We start from the raw sequence: 27,424 nt of genomic DNA, 5'->3' as shown, positions 1-27,424 counted from the left end.
CTGAAGAAACTGAAAAGAGAAGCTGATTGGTTGCCATGGACAAATGCTCCCGATTTTGTCTGCTTTTTTTATGAATTCCTCCCATTAATTTAGATTTTAACTGATGTAGAAGGGTAAGAACCCTTCTCAGGTTATTACTGCTATCTGGGGCTCTGCTGAAGAGATCTCCCCTCACCTCCTGTCTAGACATGTGCGATTCGTTTAGTTCCAAATCACAATTCGTACGCATTTTCCGAAATTCGGACACATCCGAATTGCGAATCCCAATGCATCTGAATCTTAATTTCTGTTCGTTCAAAACCAAAATTGAATCAGACATGTGACTTTTCTGGCCAATCAGATGTGTTTTTCGGTTTAATGCAGCCGCATGGGTCTGAATCCAAATTTTCGAATAGCATTCGGGAGCCTCAGTTTTAATATGGCTCCCAGACTCATATTGCTTTCTGGAGCTCTCGAATGGGTGTCGGAAACTCGGACTCCCGAATGCCATTCTGGTCTAGGAGCTTCAGCTTAAGTATTAATATCTGTATATGGTTTCCAATGGTATTTGCAATGAATATTCATAAGCTCATTCGAAAGTAACAAAAATTTGGATTTTGTCGAATCCGAAACCCGAACCAAATTGAATTTTGGATCCGAATCCCGAAATATCTAAACTGAACCAAATTTTTTCGCAGCTTACATGTCTACTCCTGTCCTGTTGACTATGGGAAGTGAATGGAACTCTCCAACAGTAATATAGACAAATAAAAATTATGTTTTTTAATAGAATAGCGGTAGGCTAGAACCCCTGGTCAGATTTTAATTTCTGTAGGCCCAAAGTTTTCTGAGTCACAAGTTGATGAACAGCCATGAGTGCAGTCTGCTCTAAGTGGATGAAGCACTGAGGCCCAGGGAGTTTAGGTCTATTGTCAAGTAGTTCCCATTTTTGCCCTTTTCAAATCTGCTTTTTAATCTGTTCTTTTTGCAGAGATTCTGCCTGCTCAGTCTGGTTGTAATACCCCAGAGATTCTATATTCCAGCGTTGTTTACTTTTTCATGGCATCCTGCAGCATAAGGCAAACAACCACATTTTTCTATAACTGTTTAAGTATACCTCTCAGTAACTTTACAAATCTTCATGAATAAATTCCTGACAATATACAGAAACAGTATATTTTTCTCTAAAAAGGAACTGATCTGTGTCAGACATTTGTAAAAAAAAAACCATAATGGGCACCAGGATTTAAATGGCTGTGTCATCTGTGACCAGCATCTCAGTCTATTATTATTATTATACAGGATTTTTTATAGCGCCAACAGTTTGCGCAGCGCTTTACAATATAGGGCAAACATTTCAATCACAATACAATTCAAGACAAGATGGTAAGGAGGAATATAAATGCTGACCCTGAATTACTCCTGAACAAAAGGCCTATTAATGCAAGCAGCAAGGTGTAAATTGTAGAAACCTACTGAAACCCACCAGCAATCATATTGCATTGCCCTGACGACCCTAAACTGATGAATGGTAAAATATCATTAAACTGTTTAGGATTAGTGTAACAGCATCATTCCTCTTTAAATATCCACATAAATAGGCATGTAAAATCCACCACCATGCAAAATGGCTTTAGACCTCATCTGGGTAATTTTAGGTGATCACAGTACAAGCGGGTCTTCTGGCTTGTGCACTTTTAAATGTATTCCATGAAGCAGCATATGCACATATCAAAACACAATAAATAGGTAATTTAGGTAATCAGCAATGAATAATTGAGTCAAAATGACTTGTAATTATATCAAGGCCTTTTTGTTTCATATCAATAACGTCTAAAGATGAAACCCTAAGTGCTTTATGTTGTAAGCAGAGGCACAGTGCACAGTTATAGAAATCTATTTACTGACAATCAGTCCATTACCAGGCTGAAGCACTAAAAGCATTTACAGTCAGCTTAGTGACTGCACCATGCTGACATGTGGGGGCCTGAGGGGCTGCACCAGCAGTACTCTAGAGAAGTTATGATGGTTCTGACCACACAGATAAAATCATGCTTCAAAAAATGTGTTTTGACTTGTGAAGCATGAAAACAGAAGTGCAAGGATAATTTCTGTCCTAATACTGGAGCTGCTTCTGATCTCGGCTTTATCAAACACTATTCTCTTTCATATTTAGTAGGAAAACTTCAATGTTCCAGGACCTTAGGCTGCTAATAAAAATGACTGGCTGACTGGCTTCTATAGCAATCCACAAACCTTATGCATTTTTGAACACAGCAACATGCATGGACTAAAGATAAGATGGGGGGAATTTATGAACGTGTTTGCGACTACATTTTTAGTTGCAAAGACCAAAATCCTATGCTAACTAACCGCAGAGATTTACCTCTGTTATGCATCTTTTTTAAGTGTTCTTGCAAAATATGAATGTTTGCGAGTTTTGTGACTGCACGTTTTGTGGCATTTCCCATAGTTTCTCAACTGTGCAGTAATTGCGTCCAGCTTTTGCAACATTAAAAGTCTAGAAGTCCACCTGAGCACTAAAGTAGCACAAAGATAATTCAACTTACTCCCTCAAGTCAGCTAAGGCTCCAGGGCTATTCAGCTGTCCTCCAGGACATCCAGTGCAAGTTAGAGACACTTTTGAAGGCATTTAGGAATGAAAGATAAACTAGAGTAATAAATGTGTCACTATATGCACTAGAATTCATGGACGGGACAGTTTAAAAGATGCTGATGATGCGACCAGTCCTGCATGCTTCATTTTGGATGCATAATCCTGTAAATTGATGAAAAGCCTAAAGGCAACACGACTGTACAAGTCAATGAGCACACAGTAGCATGTATTAACACATGCATTTCTGGGGTGAACTCGGTCTAAGACATTAATCACATCTATGAGACATATTTTCCAATTTTTTTTATATCTATAATTGGGACAACTCAAACACATTCCCCTTATCAGCTGAAATTATCACTCCTTTAGCTGGATTGGTCTTTCTCAAGAAAAGAGATGGGTGAATTGAAGTGGCAAATCTAAATCCAGTCCTGCGAGGTTTCTCTTGCTCAGCCCTGTGGACTGAACAAGGGAACTCTTTAAATCCCCCATCCATGCTAAACAGCGGATAGAGGAATCCCGGCTGCCGGCTATTGTATTCAGCAGCCGCTGCTCCAGTGCCTGCTGAATAATCAGACAGTGCCTGCGTCTGACTGGATGCAGTCACTGTTCAACCCAGTAACTTTTCACCTGGCTTATTTGGCAAATGTTGATTGAAAAATAATTTTGTTGAACTGGGTGGTGTCGATAGGGCCACCCACAGATTCAATTTCAGCCAAATCAACGGAAATCACCTGAAATTTGAGCTTTGGGTGGCCAGCAGAAGATGCATTCCAAATCAGGCAGACTGACAAATAGCTGCACAACATAAGAACATACAACTCCAGTGCTTGAGAACTTCATGTAGGCCAGGGTTCTAGAGTAGATGAAACAGTCTTGCTTGCTGAACTGCTTCCTATTTAAAGCTGAACTCCAGGCAAAAATAAAATAATGCTGGTATGTCTTAGTTAAAAATTGTTTAAATGTATTTTCAAATGCAGTTAGTAGGTACTTGAATTCACTTCGTACCAGCCCCTAGTAATTTCCTGTGGAGAATTCTGAGAGAGAGAGAGGGTCAGCAATAAAAGCCAATCAAATTTGCTCCATTCACATGTGCAGTTAAAGTGTAGCATGAGCAGAAGGACAACCTCATTACTGTCCATTTACAGGCTGGGCTCAAGCAGTGGGGGTGAAGCAGAGGCACAAGGTGTTTATCTCTGCAACTAAAAGTGTCTATAGTTACACTTTTTCAGATTTGTGTGTAACTATGCTGCAAAGAATGTTTTTTTTTTATAGATGAAGATGAAAGTCAGTAGCCTATCAATTATAGATTTGGAATAAAGTATAATCAGAATAACCCAGGCAACCAGAGGATTGGTTCCCTGGGGTACTCAAGTTTTCTTGAGGTGGAAAATAAAATCCCTGAAAAAGTAAGTATCCTGTATGTATTTAGATATTAAAGTAGAAGTACCAGATAGATGTTTCAAGTTAAGTGAATGCAGGCTACGTAATGTGTAATTTAACATACATGTATTTATTACGTCTCATGGAGATCACAGTACTGCCCCTGACAAAGCCTTCATCTGCTTTTCTCTCCAGAAAGATTTTGCCATCTTTGTTGACACAATCATGTAATGCTAGGCAGTACTTGGCTGTGTTTATAAATGTCTGACACAGATCAGCACTTTTGGCAGATTCTCACCCTCTGACTTGATACAAACTTACAACATTGCAGTCTATTCACTACAAGAGAGGAGACCGAGGAAGTACTTTTATGGAGAACAGGTTTTTTTTCTTTTCGTATTCCAATTCCTCATTCTCTTGTGGGTCGCTGCAGTTCCACCCCCCACCCCCGCGCAATGGTGCCTCCCCAGCAGCTAAGCAGCTGCCGTGGAGGCACTTGTGTGTGCTTCTTCTGGGCCATGCCTGCAGTAGCTGTGTGCGTCCATAGACACACACAGCCCTGCGTAAAAGGTACTGGGCATTTTTTACCTTAATGCAGATAATGCATTAAGGTAAAAAAAAAGCCCAGCCTTTAGTAATACTGTAAACTCAAGGACTGCTTTTGATAAAAGTTACAGTTTATCTAACAATGACACTGTTTTTTATTTACATTTTAACATACATTTAAGAATGTATTTGTGCACACTTGTAAAGTTACTCAATGGATTTTTCTATTTTTCCTAATTGTGTTAACTGCACCTTTAGATGCTATCACAGCCATTACATACCTTAAATAGACAAATACTTAGAATTAAAAAAGATACATGTCTATTGAGGTAAAAAACAAAAAGCAAAAACTACACCACAATGTAATTAGAGTACTTTTATAGAAAGTCAGACTTTATAACGTGAGGGAATCCTGATTGAGTCAGGGCTTGGCTATATCACTTGGCTGTGGTTCTCAACTTTTTTGGGGGGGAAGAGGTTAGGTTGTCAAGGACTGCTTCTCAGTATCTATGAGCTAGTAAAGGTCACCTTTGGTGTAGGGGCTTCAAACTATCAACTAGATGCAATCCAATGGTTGAAGACCATTGGTCTAAATGGCTTTTTGTTTGTATGGTTATTTTTCTCCATGTTGTGATGATAGGAGGGATGCTTTTTGCTGTAAGATTCTCTAATATTTTAAACTGAATAGATCAAAAAATCAATAGCAAATCCTTCCAATAACTGGGCTAATTTTATTTTCAGATAAGTAATAGTCACTGAAAACTAAACCCTTAGTTCCATCTACTATTCTTATTGCAAAAATCAAGTTTTTATTTTTATCATCCTAGGTTTGGCTAATGTATTGCTTTATTTTATGCATTAAACATCAATATAAATAATTCCTAAAGGGATTTCCAAACATTTTAGACGTTAGAGACAAGTTAAGGGACCTGTAGTGCAAAATTAGGGGGAAAACAAAGAATGGTTGCCATTTTGTTTTGCTGAAAACTATTTGTCCTAGTCTATTCATGAATCGTTTAACTGTCCTCAATCCGCTCTCCTCTGTCTCTATGTTCTTGCCTAGAGGCTGGCTTAAGTGCCTGTTTGCTTGTTATTAAATATGCTTTGACAGCTGGTGGAAGGTTCTTTTTAAAACACACCATTACAGCAAGGCAGACTGAACTGAATGACGAATGGTTGCAGTGGGGATTGTTCATAAATGTTTAAATTTGTTTCAGGAGGATCTTGGGGAATTTTGTTGATAGAAAATCTTTGAATCATAGCACAGTGGGCCTTTTTTGATCTGTGCTTGTCTAAAGCGTAATCCTTCCATCAAAAAAAATGGCATACACATTAGATAAAAATGCTATGGCGCTGAACCTTTTAGTAATGAGCAAGAAAAAAAACCCCCATCTGATTACTAATTACATTATATACTAGCTCTTAACTTATTCAACTAATCAGGGTCACATAAATGACGATAATTTTGACTAATGAGGTATAGTTCCTATCAGCTCATACATCCTACAAGCATGCAAGGTACAACATATACTATCAAAAGAGCTCTGGGGCCAAATAATAAAAATGAATTCTGAGATATTTGAACACTTACTGGTTAGGCTTACACACCATGGCTTCCTGACTCCCAACACACTGCTTACTACTTTAAGTTGAGGTAGATGCTACAAGTCTAAAGGTGCATGTACAAAATCCATCTGAATAAGAATAGATTGTTTTATTTCTAGACTTCTGTTTATGATGCAAATAATTATGCAATAGATATTGTGATAGGTATTGACTCAGATGATCATAAGTTATGATTCTGCTCAGAGATGCTTACAGCATTAGAGAATGCATAACCATGGTGTTCATATCAAATAAGTAAAGCTTCTAGTAGAGGGCAACTGTGCAGAGGTGTAGGGTACTACACATTTTTTTTACTTGAAACATATAAGCAGCATTTCATAATTTCTTTGGTACTTTTTATTTATTACCTGTTATTACATGATACTTAACAATATCTGCCTTTATAAAACTGCCTTCCCAATAGAGTTTACAATCTATCAACAACCACACAGACACACGTACAGTACATTCTTGGGCCAATTTAGGAAATTCATTCACCAGTATTGTTTTAGTGTTGAAGTAAATAGGATTACTTCGATGACACTTAAACAAACACAGGAAGAACATGTAAGCACTATGCATGTATGACACAGAGCTATGTAAAGTATATTGTCATATATGCCCATGTGCCATATTGTGGGTCCCTAATTCAGTCTGGAACCAAGACCCAGAATTCCGACAAGCTAACAGCTAAAGATCCTAAAGAAAATAATTAAAAAATGGCACACCAAATGTACATATCACATGTGTTCATTATTCTGATGGTTCTGTATGAAAGATGAAGCTTTGTGTGTGCATATCTAAGATAAGAAAAAAAGAGATTGATTATGCATACAATATTGACTCAGATGATCATCAGTTATGATTATGCTTAGTTTATCTTTCCATGCATGGCCAGATGTATTTCTTCTGCGATTTCTAACCACTAAGGCCGGGTTTACACCTAGGTGGCATCGTTTGTACGTGCGTGTTCAGTGTATGGTTATTTGCATGCTTATGCGCGTTGTGCACGTTTTATGCGTGTTTTACGCGTGTACATGAAGATGCGTGTTTTGACTGGCAGTTTAAGAAACATTGCGGACAATGTACGAATGCACAAAAAGGTGCATGAAAATGTGCAACAAGTTTCTGCTGTGCTGTTCCGGGCATTTCCATTAAAGTCTATGAGGCAAAGTCACGCTGTTAACTTCCAAAAGAAAAAAAGCTCATGTACCTTTTCGGGCATTTGGTGTTTTCCTGCTGGTGTTTTGCTGCTCGGGTGTGAACAGGGGCTATTAAAAATCATGGGATTTCCTGTGTTGGACATTTAAAAGCGCTTTTCCAACTTCTCAAAAACGCCTAGCTATAAACCAGGCCTAAGATCCCCCCCTTATGTTGTGAGTCTCAGATGTGATTTGACTTTACAATCCCAATTTCACAAATACTATAACCTTTTGTATAAAACAAAATGGTTATGGTACTTGTGGTATTTTGATGCCTCTGTCAGGCCCATACTTACAAATGTCCACTTGGGCTGCTATGCTCAATATGTCTGAACTTTGAAAACACCTCATTAGTCAATTAGTCATAGTGGTGGCTGGAGGAGGCTTCCTCCACAACAAAGAAGCTAATATAAAATAGATATTTGTTAGCCGCACTAGCTGTCCTTTATATGATGGATAACTTAATTTATATCATATAAAGGACATCTGAATTGTAAAGGATGACAGACTTTGGTAAGCTGAACTAGAAATTCAATTTCTATTACCTGCTTTGTTGTGGTTTAAATTCCCCCGGGAGTTGAAAGGGTTAATCAGTATCCAATATATAGACTAAGTGGTGAATTTGCTAAGCTGCATGAGTTATTTTAACTGTGTTTGTGGTTTAATATCAAAATAATTGTCTAAACAATTAGTAATTTCATATATATATATATATATTACATAGATGAGAAAAGGTAAGTTTTTGTATTTATTGCATTTAAATGGATTTCATACACGTCTTCTTTTACCCAAAACATGTAGGCAAAGTGAACTAAACTGTGCTGTTACTAATATGCAGAACTTTTAGACAAAGGTCAACATCTAAGCCCTCATCTGCATCCTAAACCACTTTTGCTGGTTGTTGACAAGGCTATCAAAGGAAGGACTTAGGTGCCTTTGGCGTGTGGGCCATAGGCATCCTTGTTTCACCTTCTATGCTATCCTGGCTTCAACTGTGTTGTACAAGAGACAAGATGTTGACTAAAGGAAGAAGAATAGTTGGGTTTTCGGGGAACAAAAATATAATTCACTGGTTAAAGGAACCCTGCCATCTATTGCAATCATATCCATATATGACCTTAAGGGTAATTTCACCTTTGTATTAAAATGTACTATACAATAAAGGGGCCCCAGAATTTAAAAAAAAAATTCTACATTGCAAACAATATGATCTTACTTTAAATGATACCTGTAAAAATAAATACCTGTAATAAATAAATGATAATACTTTGACCAAGCATGGCTTCCCTGAAGCCTGGCCTTTAAAAAAATCCATTCAGTGACATCCATTGTATCCTGCACAGAATCTAGGATTAGGGATTCATTGAGTGCACATTTACAAATGCCGGGCTACTGTTTACTACCATATGGTTAGACGGGCCAACCAAGAAGCCTCCCACGTAGTGAGAAACACAGTAGAGCTTTCTTTAAAAAGAAGGTGTTTGGTTGTCTCACTTCCATCACAGATCCAAAAAAATCCTGTCATATTTTAGCTGATCTTTAACCTGGGAAAGGAAGGGGGGGATAAAATGTCAAGCTTAGACAAAATAAGTAAAGCTTAAAAGGAAGGTGGAGTGGGATTTAGATCCATCACACCTAAGGAGGAACAATTAAAATCACTTAAGAGTAAACATTGGGATTTCTGCCTAAGCACACTTGTGACTGGTTCTCTTTATGGTCCTAAAGGGAGTAAAAGCTTGCAAATAGTTCACTAGATACCTAGTCCAAGTGAGGTACTGAAGGCAAAATGCCTATTCAGATCAGTACAAAGAGGCTAATCTAAAAATATTAACTCCTTTTTTACTACTTTCTGTGTTATTTTTATCTATGATTAAATTATCAACGTTTAGTATATATCAACGTTTATTTTATATATTTATTTATTTATGTTATATATTTTTATATGGCATTATCCATTTATTATCCATATATGGCATTAGTGGAAATATGCTTTTAGAGACTTTTTGGTTGATAAATACGTTTTGCTGTGTGAAAATCACACGCACCTCATGCGTGCGTGTGTTTAGGTTAGTAAATCACCCCCATTAACTCAGCAGACCTGAATCCCTTAGGATCAACACTGCTATATCTATTGCTGTTACAAGCCCTTCAGTGAAAATTGCTGCATAACTGCTGCTCGACGCCACTGAAAAACTGTAAATGGTGCAACCTGGAATAAACGATGAACAATAAATACTGCTTTCAATGAAGGAAGTCTTACCTAGCCTTTCTTCTTTACCCAAAAGCATAGTAGAAGATTCCTGTCTTTGCGCACACCTAAAAGAAAACAAAACACAGATTAAAAATGAAACAAATTGTTAATAAAAATTAGGAAATAAAACTCTTGTATCCACTGCTCAGTTCCTAGGTACCTGTAAACACTTTTAGGAATCTGAATTGCATTGCAAAACATATGGCACAACATTCTCCAACACATTGGACATCATTTATGAATCTCTTTGAGCTAAGAAATGTCTCAGACATCAGTAAGGATCATTATAATGATCTGTGGAGGAATATGGAGATATCCTGGAGAGGGATGACACGTTGTGGAAAGCGAAGAGTGCAGTGGACCAGCCAGGGGATGGCAAGTACAGAAATGAAGAGAAGTTGAGACATGTTCTTGGGAAAGGTATGAAAGGTTGCAGAATAGCAGACAGATTGTGAGAGGTGATAAGTGTGGTGGAGCAGGCAGGAGACCAGAAAGTAAGGATCTGAGAAGGAGTTGGGAGACACTGACCACTAATGTGAAGGGGCACATACACTGACCACCATTTTAAGGGGCTACAGACACCAACTGCCAGAGTAAGGAAGGCACAGACAGTGACCATTAATGTATAGGGGCACAGCCACTGACCATTGGAATTTTGTTTTTCTCATTGCCCGTCAACAACAGGTTTCCTCCCACTGACCACTGATATCACAAATTGTTCCTGCCCGGGACCACCAACATTAGTTAATTATTTTTCCCCTTGACCACTAATGCCAGATATTTCTCCTCCCTTCTGACCATCAATGCCAGGCATTTTCTTTTCACAATGACCACCTCCTGATGACTACAGACACTGGCCATCTTTTCCTTCTGCTGTTAAGCACCAGGTTCTGCCCACCTCCATGTTTAAAAAAGTTTTAAAATCACTACTTAACCCAGCCTATTCAACCCAGTTGATATGAGCCTAGATTGTCATAAATGCACCTCCTTGGTGTGCATAATCAGACAGCCTAGGTTCACAGGACAATGGTGCATATAATGACGCTCACATGTCACAATGTGAAGGCTATTTTTTTAAGCAATGAGGGTGACCACCACCAACACTGAAGGAGAAGAAGAAGGACCCTGCTCATCATGTGACCGGCCAAAAGACACTTGGATTTAGGGTATGTATGCTTGAAATTATAATTCATTTGACGCAAGGAGAGTAAATGGGAGGGTGTCTAAGCTGGAGTTGGTGGTCTGTACAGCTGGATAGTTTTCCTGCATATAAAGCAGAGGCCAAGTTGCTCCTAGTAGTGCATTCTAACTAAAATAACCACATGACTCAAAGGGCTCGAGATTAAAGAAAAGGGTGTAATCATTCTGGTCTGCCTAGGGATAACAGTGTTTAAATATAGCTATGGGGATTGGTTTAGATAAAAAGTACGATTTAGGGGTTAAGTCAAGGTTTCGTTTTTTTGGATGTTATAAACTAAGTTGCAAGTGTGCTTAGTAATGCATTGTAAAAATATGTATATTAACGGGCATCGCTGCCCGTTTTTAAGTTGCGGCCATTTCCCGCTCGCGCGCGCAAGGAGGCGTGTCTGAGCGGACGTCTAAAGACGCCCGCTCAGATCTAGAGAGCTCCTGGCCGGCCGTTTTTTTACTACGGTCGGCCCGGAGGCAGTTAAAAAAAGAAAAATATAATGATAACTGCATGGTTGACTACCCTATCAGTTACCAAACTTGAATCAACATGAACCCATGCATTTCTATTGATTGTATATAAAGAAATAGATAACTTTAATGTTTGTTCTGCATTCCCGAGATATTAGTTCAGTGTTCATTGGATTAAATGGGTAATGTGAACACAGTTTATGTAAATATAAGTAAACAGCAAGCAGTTTCAGTACACTTGTAAATCATGCTGTTGTAGTATAAATACACTGCCAGTTAATAAAAAGTAGTTGTAATGGTAAATAAAACCATAACAGTACAGGTTAATGACATCCGTACACATAGTGATATGATCATTTGATATAAATATTGCTTTGATTGAAATAAGCTTTCAAATTTAACTGGGCTAAACGGGCAGTTCAATTACTATGCAATTGTTTTTATTGATAATAAATCATTGGCCCCGGTTGAGAATCCAATAAAGGTCAACGAAATCGATCAATTCCTTTGTTGTGTTGATGTTTTTGGAGTGAATGGTCATTCATCATTATGTTTATGGCCAACAGAACACTTTATCCACTTCTGATGCTGTGATGGTGGTATAATATTTAAAACATGTAGCTAGCTTGACAATTTAAAGTTTGTGATGAGTCGGAACTTTGTGCAGAAAAGTATCATGCGCTACCTAGCGGTAGTCAGTTGCACAGCTATAGAGGAAAAGACTGGTTCATTGCATGATATGTATAAGCTGTTTGTATTTCATTAAACTTAAACCTTATTTTACAATATATGCCTGTCTGCATTCTAATACTCATTGCCAGTATTATCAATACCTTAGTTTACTAAGCACTCAATAGTAGTAATGTTGTAAGTAACAGATGACTGATGCTGGACATGCTGTGCATTTACCATTCACTTTAAGCTAAGTAACATAAGCTAAGGCACCTTACCAGCATCATGCTTTTCCTTTCTGCCTGGAAGTTCCATGTTATTACCTATATAAAAAGCATCAGATACAGACTTCTTTCCCGAGGAATAACCCGCGGCTTACGTGCTATTTCTGTATGAAATGTACATTTTTGCAGTGAGTTTAATCCATCCATTTTTCAAGGCTAGATGGAATGTCAGCACTGCGGGTAGCAAGGTTGTGCACAATTGCCAGACAACAAAAATATAACAGCTATGTACTGGACTGGAAGAATAATCCATCAGAGAATATGTCTACGCTATGTTGCACGCTCTCATCCTCACGGAAATATGGTATGTATCCACTATTTCACAGGCAACAAAATCTTCATTTTTGTTAAAATGGCCATTTATTTTCCTCTTTGTGTCTGAAATGTAATTGAGATGGGTATGTTCAGTGGTAGAAGCTAGGTGGAATTTATTCATGTACTGAAAGAAACATGGCTAAGTCACCGTTTATGCTACATGAACCTGAAAACACACAACATTATGAATATAGCCCATGGGAAGGAGAGCAGTCTGACTGTATCAAAATGAATGACTGTCTGAGTGTGACATTTTCCAGCGGGATCAAAGAAACACAAGGCATATCTAGGTCAACATGAAAAACACAGCGATTCCTGCATTAAGTTAGGATTTGGATCTTAACTACACTACAGCAATTCTCTATATGACTTCATGACATCATCACTTTATTTTGACCCTGCTGTATAGCTTGAAAGTACTTATATCTCTGGAAGTTGACATACTAATCACATTTTTTTGCTTTACTGATCTGGAGATGGCACTCATCCCTAAGAAATCTTTTCACGCTTAGACATTTTAATGTTATGTGTCAAAACTCATGTTCATTTAACCCTCTCTCTGCCTGCAGGAAACTCAGCTCACTGCACTGATTTTTCTTTCAGTTAATGAACATGTAGAATTCAGTCATTTTACGTGCATCTAAAGATTTTCTGCTTTTCTAGACTGTGAATAAAGATTCATTATATTATCTTTCACAACGATTCAAAGTTAAACAGAACAAAAAAAAAAGAGAAAAGGTTATTTAAGGGAATTAACATAAACCCTGAACCATAAACAAACACTAAGCATTTTGCAGAGTGTTTATATTATATAACAATATAGATGTAACCGCAGATTACGTTTTACCATACATTATGAGCTAAATAACTTTTTGGTACATTTGTATGGTTAATGATAGAACCATCTTTAGGTAAAACATGGTGAAGAAAGTATATATACTTATGAAATGTGAAAGTGATGCATATTTTGTTCTGTATATGATGAAGATAAGTTTTGCACGCAGTTAACTTGATCATTTATAACAGATTTTAAAAATATCTGATCGTTTTTTTCAAATCAAGATGATACTCCAAAGATCTATTGCAGTAGAAATCTATAAGTATTGAGATCCCAGTTCTGAAGATTTTTAAGTACAAATGTATACAAGCGGAATATATAATAAACATGCTGTTTTTTTTGTGGGGCTACAGGCCTAAAAATATGCATAATCATGGACCTCATTTATTATTATGCAAATAGGATCCAATGATAGCTATAACATTTTCCTACAGCGCAATCCTACATTGTGCATACTTACATGGTCAAATTTTGTGCTCTTCCAAAAGCTGCGTGTCTGGCTTCTTTGTGCAAGTACATTGAAGTTGTGGAACAGTATAGCTTGACAAGCATCATATGTATATTTTCTGCAGCAGGTGCTCAAATGCTGCACGACTGAAGCCACTCGCTGAAAGTTACTCCACAAAGAAACAAAAGCGCATAGATCACATTGTACAGACAATTTAAGCGTACACACACAGCTTACAGTGGCCATTGCGTGGGCCGGCATAATCAAATTGACATTCACCTGTAAAGCACTGTAATTATAGCAAAGTGTGAAGCAACATGATGATAGCATGGCAAACGCTAATTGGAAAAGAAGCAGTGAGTGGGAACAAAGGTAGGCTGTATCAGATCTATTTTACGTTGTGCACAAATGCGAATTACTGTTATTTTTAAGCATGTAACGTTCGGTTATAGCAGAATATCGATCCGTGGTTGCCAGACCTTGTGTCACAGAAGCCATTCAAGTGAGATCATCAGTCGCTGAAAATTAGGCAAATTAGAGATCATTTGATGGCATTCTATTGTCGCTATTGTAATCACAGTAATTTTCCTTGGTGAAGCTGCTTCGTGATGAAGGGGAATTCTCACCGGATAATTGTGAAAGATATCGAAAGATTCAGGATTCAGCATCTTGTTTCGAAAGCACTTCAGATTCAAATTGCCATTTTACTATATCCTGAAAATTTATTAGAGATTCAGATCATGTCGCTTTAAATGGAAAGGTGAAAGCAGGGTAATTTCAATCTATGAATTATTCAGCTTCAGACTGGAGGAACCCATGAACTGATTCTCTGACAGTGTCTCTTCCAGAGCCTCCATTACGCTTGTCATTTTTATTTCTTTATCTACGATCTCTTTCTGAGCTACTGAGCTTGTCCCTTAGGGCTCAGCTTCAACAAACCAAGTATTTCAAATTGGCAATAACCTAAAATGTGCTGCGATCTCCATAGGTTGTAATTTTTTTTTCCAAATCATTAAAAAAAAAACCCCACACACATCCATGACGATATCTGTTAGATTCTTCGATTAGATGAATTAGAAACAAAAGAAATAAATGAAGGAAAAGGAGGAGGCATCATATCGGAGAAGAGTTATGCTCCTGTAACAACACAGAAGATAAAGTGATGCTTTGTGCTTTCTCCTTTGTTGTCAGCGTACAAGGCTTCCTGGCTGCATAGCATCACGCAAAACAACTGTTAAAGCAGGCTGACTTAGTGTCCTGGTTTCCAGCAGGAGCAAATGAGGACTGCATTTCAGACAGACTAATCCATACGAACGTGCACTTAGACCAGGCAAAACTCATTGCAGCAAAGGGAGAAAATGTAATCAGGCAGCAGCAGAAGCAGGTTAACAAAGATCCAAAAGCAAAATAATAAAACAAGAGGAAAAAAGTATTGTGTTTCAATCAGGGAAGCTCCATCCAACAGGCATTGCAATCCTAGATATTCTCCACATGATGGCTGGTTGTGTCACTGCTAGACGGCTCCTGCCCTGTATCCAGACAAGGATTGGGATTGATTTAGGTCAGCAAGTCTGGACACTCTTCTTTTTCTTTTTTCTTTTTTTTAACCATTTTTCCTCATCATGTGAAAAACAAATAGCATCCTACTGTCTTTTCAGCATTATAGGTACACCCGGACATATAGGAAAGCTTCAGTTGTAGAATGGCTGGAAAGGCCCCAGACAGACACACCAGTAAGCATCGGATCCTTTGTCTTAGGGATCCTACTCCAGGTATAGTAGCGTGGCACAGCAAACTATCATGCAAGATGAGAAAACAGATGTTTCTCCATTCTTTGGAAGCATTTCGGAATCCAGACTCTGAACAGGGCTGGGAAACGTAGCAAGTTCGATGTCAGCGTTTATGTACGAGCCACTTCCTTGCTCTTATCCAAAAACACAGCAATCCTTTTTGTATCCGAAATAGACAGAAGGGTAACTCCCCGGACCAAAAAAAATATATAATGGCGTTCCGTATCCCGTCCTGTGCGTCTGTATTGCCGCACTGCGACCAGAAAACTGCAGTAGAAAGAGCTCTTGCAGTTGTGGAAATGTAGAAAGCAGCAGCTCTGTGACACAGCAGTCAGCTGACTTGTACTGTTATCATTCAATGTCCTCTATCCAAAAAAAGGCCAATTTTTTCGGAGGAAAAAAAAAGAGAGCACTGCAGAGAGGACCCAGCGATCCAAATTTAAAATTAACATTGGAAGAGCAGGTCTGACTGGTCTGTCTGCACACCTGAAAGTCACTCCTAGTGCAATGCGTGCAGTTTTGCTCCCAGGAACTCTGGCCACACGAAGCTAGATGACTGTCTGAAATCTCAGACATGCTGACGTAAGATTAGGCATCTTCCTTCTTTTTTTTTTTTTTGGGTAACAAAAAAGCTTTTGTTGCTGCATGATGATAACTGTGAAACTGTTTGTTTAACTGAATATGCAAGACCGGCTTCAGGTTACTGTTTTAGTCAAAAGCAAAATCCACATATGATGATAAGCTAATGTACACAAATAGATAAAACACATAACATGCCCCTGTGTTTTGCGATCAACGTCTCTTCGAGACACACAATTAGAATTTTCTTGGTAGTGTTCATTTCACAGGCTGTATACACATCATCTATACATTATTTTAACAAACGCAACATCCCAAAAAATAAATCCCCTTACAGATTGGCGGTGGAGCTGTTTAAATTATTTACACTGATTTAATGGAACGCGCAAACTTACGATTGTTATAAAAGCATCCTGCCCTTTCATCGGGTAAGTGCCTCCGGTTGGCAGTAAATGTAAAGGGCTGAAAATTTATATAGTTCAAGAGCCAGATGCTCTTGTCTGAAACCCAAGCGTAACCTGAAGGGGTCGCCAGGCTCTGTCTGGAACTGAACTTCTAATCCATATCACATTTTAGCTGTGTTTGTTTTGTTAATTAAGAGAGTTTCCCTTGTCTTTGGCTGTCTCCACTGCTGTCTGTGATTTGCTGCTGCCTCCAGCATACCTTATATGCTGCTCAATCACGTTATCCTCAGTTAACATGTCTCGTGCTGAGCTGATCTAAATATAATCATCAGTGATGTTGTCTACGTCTATGTTGACTATGTCATGTAACAGTCTCACAGTTATGTCTGTAGTTGCCATGTTCCTCTGTCTGTAGTAAAGGTAAGCCAGTCTCGGCTAGAATAGTGCAAAAATATGTTTTTTTTTCAGACTTACATAATTTGGAAAAAGCTAACAAATGACTGATGAGTGTTTTGTTTACATTATTCCTACATTTTAGTAGGCCTGCTCCATCCTACATGAATCTATTTGTTTTGGGTGGAGGCTGGTAAGCTCATAGATTTGAAAAGTTATTCTTGCTTCTGAAGCCTTCCATAGATATCCTTCTCTTTCTGATGTGCCTGGCATGAATGTGTCAATACAGTGGTATTTAGAACTGGTATCTTATTTACTGCACAGGAAGCAAAAGCAGAAACTCAAGGAGATGGATGGGGAGTCTACAGAGAGGGAGCTGAAAGGGTAAGTATCATTTGGCAGCTTGTTTAAAGGTTATAACTGTTCATCTAGATCTTTATTTGTTGAAGCTTTGTGCAAAATTATTGTAGCAGTTAGCTAGGAATTTTAACATCTGCTATTGTTTCATATAGAACCTGCATTCTACATTGAATACATGGTTACTTCTCACTATCTGGAACTATCATTTAGGTGCTGCTCGAGAAAGTGCTGGAGGAAGTGTGGACGATGAACGAATCACAATGTGTTTCCTCCTGTACTTTCCTCCACGCTTTTATCAAACATAACATCTGTACAATTAGGAAAGCATATCATAACAGTTAGGATATCGCCAAGATAGCCTTAGTGTTGGACTCACACTGGACTCATTGCCATGTGATTAACTATTAGTATGAGTCAATCAGCCATTTGCTGATTGTATAAGACAGCCATATATTGCAAAACTGAACAACTTTCTGAGATAGCCTGAAGATGGTGTGCAGTATACAAAATCATGCCAAATACAGAAAAAATCTGGACATAGAAGGTGTCGCGTCTGTAGTGCATGTGTGTGCATGGGGGTGTTATCTAAAGAACGTGAAATGTTCATGTACAGTGCAAAATAATTACCTTGGGATAGACCACAGTCTCATATATTCCAACTGCATGCAAATGGTGAATAGAGGTTAGTAGAATAAAGTTACAGTACAATGAACTCACACTGCTACAGCTGAACTTTCTTTTTTTGTACTCGCTTGCAGTTTTAGCTTTTATAAACAGAAATCCCCCAAGCTCACAAGGAAGGCTAAAACAGGGTACCACACCATTGTCTCATAATTCATTTTGGGGATATGAGACCATCAAACTGCATGTGATTTGTGGTAAAACCAACCATTTTTTTTTTGCTTTAAGTGAAGAATAGTTTACATGACAGAGATCAGTTGTTCTAATAGCATTTTTTTGCTTGAAGCAACATAACGTATGCAAAAATCTAAACGATTGAATGGCAAACAGTAGAAGCTAGTTAATCTAATAGTGTGTGATTGAGTGTGTTAATAAAGTTTCACAATTCTTCCTACCTTGGCCATTACTTCTATCAAAGCAGGAAATAAAGAAAATGTATGGTGGTTTTGTCAATGTTTATTTATAAATTATGATCAGGACTAAAAAAATGCTTTTAAATGTTTTCTTTGTGAGGTTTGGAGAAGGGAACAATCTAGGACAAGATAGTTGAACTGGAAAGTGAGCTGAATTGGAGAATTTTTCTAGTTCAGCTATGTTGTCCTAGTTTGTTCACTTCTCCTTCCTTGTCCAAACTCTTCACCTTTTTGTGAATAACCCTGTAAATGTTGCATATTCATAGTTTGTGTTCCTTTTTTGAGCCAGTAAATGGAGCGTTATTTTCCTTTTCACAAGGATATCTTTATTGCTAATATGTTGTAATCTAAGAGAGAGGGTGCAATAAAGAGCTTTCAACATCCTCTATGCTTAGGTACAGTTAGATGGGATATCATAAGGAATGCCATGGATTACATTGAGCTAATGTCACCTTGAGCTACTGACCTCTATAAAGGACATGCTTTTTTAACAGAGGGGCAATTAGACAGAGATTACAATGTGAAAAGCTCCACCTGCTGGCTCAAAAAGAGAATACAAAATATGACAGACAGAGGAGGATGTGGATGGCACAGCAGGACCATAAAAGGAAGAGTAGTGTTTTGAAAACGTTTTTAATACTGGAGACGGGGAAGGGGGAATTAAAGCTGCAAATACATACATGCACATGTTTTTTTTATGCAAGGCCTATATAGTTACATGACAATTCCTCTGTTTGCTGCAGATGACACTTCCTCAGGACACTTGCAACTAAAATCTTCTGGCTCCAGCATCGCAGAACTGATGATTGGCTGTAACAACTGTCAAGCAGGTAGTGCATTACACTAAAGGCATTAACCGATGCCCAGGGCTTGAGTTTATTGACATTGACAGACATGAGTGGATAAGATCATCTTGATTAAGCACATGGAGTATTTGTAGCTTACTCTTCATTTTACTATAGATATGCAACAGTGAGGAATTTTTATCTATGAAGATTTTAGTTGGAAGTGTCATATCCATCTTGGTGACAAACATCCCTTGAACTCATCAGTTGGTCCAAACAGTGAATGCTACACAGGAACTGGGAAATGTTTAGTAATTAGTGCTAACTAGATTTGTATTTGCTCTCTGTCCTGAACCCATAATCATGTTTCTATAACCTCTAAATTTAAAATCCCAGGCATCCAGGTGAGTCTTTTTGACAGGTGCAGCATTCTGGCTACAGACAATAAGAGAATAGAAGCTTAAAGCATATGTAAGTCCAAGGTTGAAAATTAATTATATGATAGGTCACTCTCTAATAATCAAAGTGTATATCTTTTTTTTTATCATGGTGCCCTACATTCCTATGCTATTACCTGGTGATCCTGCCAGCAAGAGTATTCTGTAGAGACTTCCTGTGATAAGGTGACATCACTTATTCGCTGTGTGTTAATGCTTCCAATCCCAGCTTCAATCCACAACAAATCTGTTTGCAATGCCCCTACTGTATTGATTGATAACAGCTCCGAGAGGGAGCAGGGTTGGCAGCAAATCAGGAAGGTTATTATCAATGAGTCCTGGCGGGAAATATACTTTAAAACAGTTCATAGAGCTTATCATACCTTTAATATCCCCTCTAGGGGTACGTCTTCCTTATGGTTGACGGATTGTCCGAAATGCCTTCTCCCCTTACCTGATCTCCATCACCTGCTGTGGTCCTGCCCTCATATACAAAACTTTTGGTCTGCCATAGTGTCCTTCATGAATGTGCACTCACATAAGGACAGGACGATGTCCCCGAACTTCTGCCTACTGCATGCCCCCGTCCTGCCCTACCCGCTGGGAGCATCTCTGTCTTCTGACGGCCAAAAAGGCGATTCTGTGTAACTGGATCTTATCTGATCCCCCGTCCACGGACACATTCCGCCCCCTGCTGAATCGCTTGTTATTATTGGACAAGTTGGATACAAAATTTAATCAAGCTCGCACCAAAACGTTTTTTGCTACTTGGACATCCTATGTTGCAGCAGAGTTTTTCGTTACAACAGCTGCAAGATCTGATGTCCATTTTTAAGTTGTCCAACTGGTACCTCGAGGCCAAACTGACGGGTTCCCTAGGTCCCCCGGATGTCCTTTGACCCTTGATCTACTGTTCTCAATCGAGGTTCCCACCACCACTTTCCACCACGAGTGTTCCTCCTGTTGCACCCACGAATACCCCTAATGGATCGAATTGGTCTTCTCCCCACAGTACCGACCCTCATGGCTATGGGGTCTGCTACTTGTTGTTTGTATGGCACATGTCTGTTGCGCAACAGTCCAGCGGAAGGTAGCCATATTGTATGAATCTAGTTATTCAGTTTCACTTTATGGAAGTAATTTGCTTGACATGTCTAGATTTCAGTCTGCCCACTGATATGTAGTCTCTGCGGCATACCAATGCTTGCTTGTTATGTAATGTTTTCTTTTTTATTATTTTCAATAAAAATTTGACATGCTAAAAAAAACCCAGCTCCGAGAGATCAATTGGACAGCAGAAATGTGTGCAAGTGCTTGGACTGGAAGATGCCTGACATAGCTGAGGAGATGTGCTGGAAGAAACTCATGGAAAAGGTAAATTAAAAAAGCACTTTAAATGGGACACTGACTATTATGTATATCACTTTTGAAATATGGATTTGTAACTAGGGTTTAGTTACACTTTAAGAGGGCACCGGACCTGCATAGAAGTGCGGATTAAGCAGGTACTAAGAAAGGATCAAGAGTAGGGAATTGGGTCTTTACCGGTGTAAAAGTGTCCAGGTGTTATAATCAGGATCCACCCAAATCACTTTCTCATATTGCAGAGTGGCCATCTTATGATTCTTTTTAAAACAGTATAACAGCTACTGCTGTATACAGCCCTGAACCTTTTATTTTTAGTAAAACATAAAAGTCGGGGTCACGTCGGGTAAATAGACACCAAACATGTCAAGCCTTAAAACTGTGTGCGCAAAAAACGCCCGTACGCGACGATTAAAATGCTTTTACTGCTCATCAGTTTAGTGTTATCAGTGATTAATGGCTCTAGAATTATTGCTCTCATTGCGACATTTGCGGCGATATGTAATATGCAGCACAATAGGCGCAATCGTCGTTTTCGCACGTAGGCGCACCCGACGCATATCTACATGTGTATGTGGGGGGCGGGGACTTAAAAAAATGTTTTCTTTTTAATTTTTTTTTGCTTTATTTTTATATTACTTTTTTTTTTAACACACAACTTTATTGCTATTACATGGGGGGCTAAGAAGCCCCCTATGGGATAGCTAATTTACATGATTTTACTAGAAATAACTGTATTAAGTAGTTACTCAGATCACACTGGTTTTATTTCTTAATCTGATAAAAATGTAAGAGGTATTGACTGTTAAGACTTGCTAATTGTACTAAGAAATACTTATGAATGAGCTTATTTTAACACACAATAAAATGTTGTCATAGATTGTAAGCCCTCACGCGCAGGGCCCTCCTTAACATCTTGTCTTGAATTGTATTGTGATTGTAATGTCTTCTTTATATTGTAAAGTGCTGCGCAAACTGTTGGCACTATATAAATCCTGTATAATAATTAAAAAAAAGTGCAACTTTGGGATCTCGTCTTTATAAAGTACAGCAATATACAGTATGTATGCACAACTGCAGGCACTATAAGTGTGCAACCTAAACCAAATTAAACCAGTGTTATACTATGCAGCACATGTGTCTACTGCTGCTATGTAGGCTACAACTCTAATGTGTAGGCTGCAACACTTCATGTGGTTGGAGAAAAGTAGTGTACTTAGCTAATAGACTAATGCTGGTAGCATTAAATTGGAATGAACAGCTGTAGGTCCTGAGTTTTTCCTTTTACCCAACATAGTATTTTTTCATCTAAATAAATATTCCACATACTGTGTGCCCCACTCCCACAGGGAGGGACATTATTCTCTGTCCCGGTATTCCTTCCTGCATGGAGAGAGTAATTATGTGCCTCTTGCCCAATTACCTCTCAATGCCCAATGAAAATTATGTCACAAAACTTAGCAGTGTAGAGGGACTTATCCATCAATAAGGAAGCAGAATGCCATCAGCACACCAAACAAAATGGTCAAGTGATCATTTTTTGTAATGACATCTGTTGTCACATAGAAGCAATGTTTTGAGGCTGCGCAGTGTCCACTTCATCAGGCTCAGTATGAAAGCAGTGCAGAGTACCCATAAGCATATTTACTGCTTATGGGTATTCTGCACTGCTGTCATACTGATGAAGGGGGACCCTGCACGGCCTTGAAATGTGTCTATGTGACAACATGCATCAATAAAAAAAACGATCACTTGACCATTTAGTTAGGTGTGCTGATGACATTCTGCTTCCTCATTGATTCCATTGGAGCCGTCCACAGTCACTTCAGCACCCACCTTTGGGGTTTCTGGTAAGGAGAGCAGTTGGACATACCTTGGATGTTTATCCATCAATAAAACATATACCCAAACTGCTTTCTAGTAGCTATTAATTCCCCCCATGCTAGCAGAGAGAGTGTGTGTGTGTTAGTTAGCCCCAGGTGTTTAGTGGTAAATAATATCCCAGTGTCATTCTGACAAGGATCTACCACTGTCGAGATGAGAAAAAAAAACTAAATATAAAATCGGAGAGAAAAAAAAAATCTGCAAGGCCTGATAAACTAGGGAAAAATCTATATTTCCATATTAATGACACACTCCAAGCAGGCGAGCACACCTAAAAATTAAAGTGGAACTCTAGTCAAACAGATGAATACATTTGAATACCTATGTGCTGTCAATTGAGAAAGCAAAGACAGTCGCACTCCATGGATCTTCGTCCAAATCTCAAATCCTTATTGTAGAAAGCAATACACACTGTATACCATTCATCCATGCATGCCTATCTTCTCATGCGTTTTACCTTCATGGCTTAATCATAGAGGTCAGCCTGTTTGGTCTGCACCCAGGACTGGACTTGTGTTGTTCGCCACTCACGGAATATGGAGCAGTGTTTTTCTATGAAGCATATGTGCTTTCAATGTTTGGTTTAGCACGAGTCTTGTGATTTACACTTTTCTTCCACACTGCAGAACCAGGAAAAACATTCAGCTACTTCCTGACTTATTACTTCTAGGTTCACCTCCCTACAATTGGTCACAGATAATTATGCTGATTCAATGTTCACTCAGCAGAGTGACGGTGGAAAAGTGAGATAGGCAGTTGCATTGCTGAACTGGGAAATAAGTGTGTTATGCCACAAGACTGGTTGAACAGAATTAAGAATAAATCTATTTTCAGGAAAACAGTAAACATATACATTATATGATTCAACTATGTATGTAACCGATTTCATGGAGTTTCCCCTTAGACTGTGAAATGCATTTAGGGAGCACAACTTATCTGTTCTATGCTTGAAGAAAACATGAACTGAGAAACATATGGTGGTTGCCATTGCTGACCTCCATCTGAAAATGCCCGTTATCTGGCTTCAGTACGTGCTGAAACATTAGGCAGAACAAGCAGGCAACCAACGAAGTAGGAACGTTTGATCTTCTTACTGGTACTTGGCCAGTGACTCAAAAATATCCAGTGGTCAACTTAACAGCCTAGCATTTTCAAACAACATATCACAAATGCCTCTCTATATTTCATTTTAGTTTTCATCTACATATTGCCATGGTGTAGTGGTCTACACCAGTGCTCCCCAACCTTTTTATCGCCGCGGACCGGTCAACGTTTGATAATTTTACCGCGGGCTGCTGAGGGGGGGACGTTGATTGTTTATATTTTAGATTGTTTTGATTTAATAATTTTAATTTAATTGTATTTAAACATACCTTCAAAATAAAATGCAGTTACACCAAAAAATTAATATAAAGTGATTTAACATTTTAACTCACTAGAACGCTAAATCAATGAGAACCCTGAGCTTGTTTCCTTGCAACGAGACGGTTCCATCTGGGGGTAATACTCATTTTTGCTAATTTGTGGGTTAAATTTGAGCAAACACAATATACACGTACACCAAGCACTGTTAAACATGAGAAAGTACCGGTGAACAGAGAGAAGAGTGATACACACCTTCTCTTTACCAAAGCTACAACGCCACTGCCGCTTGCAGCACGTCAGCTCCAGACGTCACCTAAAACCGCCCCGATATCACGATATTTTGCGCATGCGCGGTATTGGTGCGGCTTTAGGTGACGTCTCTCAGCTCCCGGTTAACCTCTCGTCCTGGAAAGTCGGACAAACCCGAGAGAAATACACCACAGTAAATAAAATGGAAATAATTTTATGTTCCTTGGGCGGCACGGTACCATTTGATCCACGGACCAGTACCGGTCCGCGGCCCGGGGGTTGGGGACCACTGGTCTACACCACTCAATTTTTTCTGTAGTCTGGTTATTTATGATGTTATATTAAAGGCGATGGATTTCCCAACATACCCACTTCAGGTTCTTTGCTGTGTTTCACATCAAGGGAGCCTGATGTAAAGTACATTGGCACCCTTCTGCTTTGTCCCTTGAGCACAGATGATTTTGGGATTCGGTCAGCACACACATAATAGTGCATTAATGACGTTTGATACATAAGTATAATTCAATCTATGGATAATTTTTTACAGGTTTGCTATCTTTTATGAGCATTTATGGCATTGCAGCAAAATCCTTTAAGCATGCTTACCAGTAGTAAAAAAAAAAAGTATTAGTAAATCTTCTCCACCAGCGCTATGGAGAATTGGAAGCTGACATTTGGTTTGCTAGGTGGATATTCACACTCTAAACAGCAGGCTTAGTGAACTAGCAATGGGGTCCTTATGAACCCAATATTAGATCCTTCTCTCACACTAACAGGGGCTTCAGGGGATTATGAAGTGAGATTTACTAAACTTTCTTATTAGGGCAGGATCTATGATGCATATACATCTTTCACTACAGTTTGTCTTGGTTCTTCTTTTCTTTAAAGTATTCTTAGACTTATTGTTTGATTAACAAGACTTTCTATTTAGAACAAAGGTAACATTAGAATTAAAAAACATTCTTCAAGGCTCCATAGTTTTGAAATAGCAGATTATTTTCTGATATGTCATTATATGGCATTGAAGAGTGCAACTAGGAGCTGACTGAATGCAGACTGTGTCTTGAAAAGGCAATGGAATTGTGTGCATTAAGCGGTGCAAAAGATACTGTTATCTGATGTGAATGTCAATGCATTCCCTTATAATATAGAGTATCCAAGTAATAATACAGTCAATTTCACAAGGCTCCAATTCTGCCTTTTGCAATTGCAATGAAAATACCCTGCTCTTAATGAACCAAGAAACAGGTCTAAGGTTTCATTTCAACTGTGAGGGACAACAATAAGTCCTATCAGTGGGGAAATTAAAGTTTTCTCTCTTCTGACATTGTAATGTAAAATAAAATAGACATGTCTATGAGACAGAGCAAAACCTGCTTAAAAAAAACCCCCAAACAAACCATATTCCGCTAACTGTAATGAAAATATTCAGTATATTAATTGCTTTTCATATTTAATTTCCTAAGGAACATGGAGACCAAGCTAACCAGCAAACAAGCTCCAACACTACCACTAACACTGTTTGATTCATTAGATAAAAGTAATTGGTTCAAGTTTCCCTGACAATGTTGTAGTTTGCAGGAAACCCAGTAATTTTTTTTGTCTTGGTCTACATTTAAACTTGGGAGAAAAATATAAATAGTGGCATGTGAAATAATAAAAAATTGAATTAATGTACAGAATACTGTCATTACAACTATTAACAGTGTGTGTGTGTGTTTTTTGTTGTTGTTTTTTTACAATAGTGCCTATTTAACCAGTTCTAGACCAGAACTAGAAAATGCCTTATATGTCTTAGGCCCCTTTCAGATGGGAATTTCAATCCAGTCCACTTGTAAGTTTTTCTTGTCAGAAGCCCAGTTAGTCTTTGGGAAGTTGGATCTAAACGGATGTGCGCCCATTTACATTTGAATACCCCTGACTTTGTGTAGGACGGAAAATGCGGAACTGATTGTGCTTGATTGAAGGTAATCTGATGTAATCCAACTCCCTATAGACCCAACATGGCTCCTGTATGTTTAGTTTTTTCCTCCTTAGCAGGATGGAGGAAAATACTGGATGGACATCACACCAATTGTGTTGCATTCCAGAGCAGTAGGTGCTGGAACGCACAGCAATCACACACTAAACTTCCCCCTTCGATCTGGGGCAGGAGGGGAAGGTGTAGAGGCAACTCCACCCAGGTCCAGATACTGCCTGCTGTTCGTCTATGTGTATGACATACAGTACATGGTTGACAAGGCTGGAATGTGACATTCTGCGCACACTAGGAAGTTCTACCTCTGCATGACTATAGTATAAACCTAAGATGAGAAGGCAGAATAGCTGGCCACACCCAACAGAGCTAGAGAAGATTCTAGACGAAGATTGGCTAGGCTCTAGGATTATAGGGCAACATAGATTCAGGATGCAGACATTGACTGCATCAGTGGGCAACACTGCAAGCAGAGTAGAGTGTAAGATGGGGGTACCAATTGCAGTGGGACTGTTCCCTTGTGTCTAGAATCAGACATATTGAAACCACATGGTGTTCAGTTAATGTAAGGCTCAGGGTACAAGGCAAAGCCTCAGGAAGTTACAAAACCCAGAAAGCTGGTAGCAGAAAGCTGGTTGGATGGCTCGGGGTGACCATGGTCACTGTAAGTGAGCAGCAGAACTGGGCCAGAGATTTGAGTCTCAGGTGGAACTTTGCAATACAGGAACAGCAACGGGTAGATGCTTCCTTCGTGCTGAATAGTGGGAAAGAGTGTGGAGGGTCAGCACCTAATCTTTCAGCATTAAATCCTTCCGCAGTGAAAAACAGCAGGAAGTGAGAATTTCAAAGGCACCCAGTGACAAAGTAAACAAGGTAGCGACTGGGGCTTAGAACTATAAGCTTTCTCACTGAGTGAGTCTTCAGAGAAAGGGCAAGCACCCAATT

This window comes from Nanorana parkeri, unplaced genomic scaffold (assembly GCF_000935625.1).
Source record: "Nanorana parkeri isolate BGI_ZX_2015 unplaced genomic scaffold, ASM93562v1 scaffold208, whole genome shotgun sequence".
Taxonomy (NCBI): Eukaryota; Metazoa; Chordata; class Amphibia; order Anura; family Dicroglossidae; genus Nanorana; species Nanorana parkeri.
This window is presented reverse-complemented; position numbering follows the sequence as displayed.